This window comes from Seriola lalandi, unplaced genomic scaffold (genome assembly GCF_002814215.2).
Source record: "Seriola lalandi dorsalis isolate HSWRI2012SDOR001 ecotype SW California unplaced genomic scaffold, Sedor1 jcf7180002053950, whole genome shotgun sequence".
In the NCBI taxonomy this organism is placed as follows: domain Eukaryota; kingdom Metazoa; phylum Chordata; class Actinopteri; order Carangiformes; family Carangidae; genus Seriola; species Seriola lalandi.
In genome coordinates, this window is record NW_019524503.1 from 84,171 (window position 1) to 85,256 (window position 1,086).

General features: G+C 38.2%; 1 protein-coding gene across 1 annotated transcript in view; it reads left to right on the forward strand.

Moving 5' to 3' along the window:
• The window catches only part of pak1 (p21 protein (Cdc42/Rac)-activated kinase 1), a 62,512-nt gene that overhangs the window by 43,244 nt on the left and 18,182 nt on the right, over nt 1-1,086 (forward strand). The window lies entirely within an intron of this gene.

Here is a 1,086-nt window from a genome sequence, read left to right on the forward strand (position 1 = left end):
AATATAATATTTATTTATTTTTTAGTTTGTGTTGTCTGGCCAACTGTCCAAAACCCAAAGAGATCTAGTTTACTGGGCCATGGGTTCGAATCCAACGCAAGGCCCTTTGCTGCATGTCATCCCCTCTCTCTCCCTAGCTTTCCTGTCACTCTCTCACGGTTCCTATCTGAGTAGAAGGAACGTATTTGCTTCAAAAGTCACAATTAAAAACTATGAGTTAATCGAATATCAAAATAGTTGCAGATCATTCTTCTGTCGATCGACTGATTAACTTGTTCACACGCTGTTGTGGATGATTCAACCTTCCTGGATATTATTACATTGTTAAATGCATCATCAAGTTTTAGGCTGCTTTAATTTGTATTTAAATGGGTGTATTGTGCTGTTTTCTGTCATGTTTGTGTATCATGTTGTCCATATTAAACGTGGCCAAAGTTTCAGATAGTGAGGTCAACGTATGTAAAAGTAATCCCTGCCTCAGACTGCTCTGAATGCTGCGTCAGTCACTCCAAGCACAGCTCGCTCACACAGACAGCTACTTGAGTCGTATTGTAAGTGACATCCTGCTGTGATCTTTGTTGCTGCGGATGTTCGTGTTGTCCACTCTCATTTCCAACCAATGATGTTCTGTTACTTAGTTTTACGGTTTGCTGTCAGAACCTCCACCTCGACAGGCTTCCAGATATGCAGCAGTCAGAATGAAGTGGGCTTTTAAGGAGGCCTCTTAAGGTGCCCTGTGCTAATAGTGCATCCTTCAGTCAGACAATATCAAAGCTACTCAAGTGCAGTCCCAGAATAAGAAATATAGGGCTTAAAGGACAACCTTAAAGCACAAATAAAAGTCTTACTTGACAAAGAAAATTAACAAATGCACAACTACAGTTTTGTCTTCATAAAACTGATTAAAACTAAATAATTTATAGTTTTGAACTGAATTGTCTCTAAAAGTGCCAATAATCAAAGTATGTGTGTGACTACAAGTTATTTTCTTAGTCATTAAGGGACTAAAGACTAAAGCTAAGATAAAATAAACACTGTCAACATCAAACAGTAACTCAGTACACTCAATCAGTTTTAAAGTTCTGT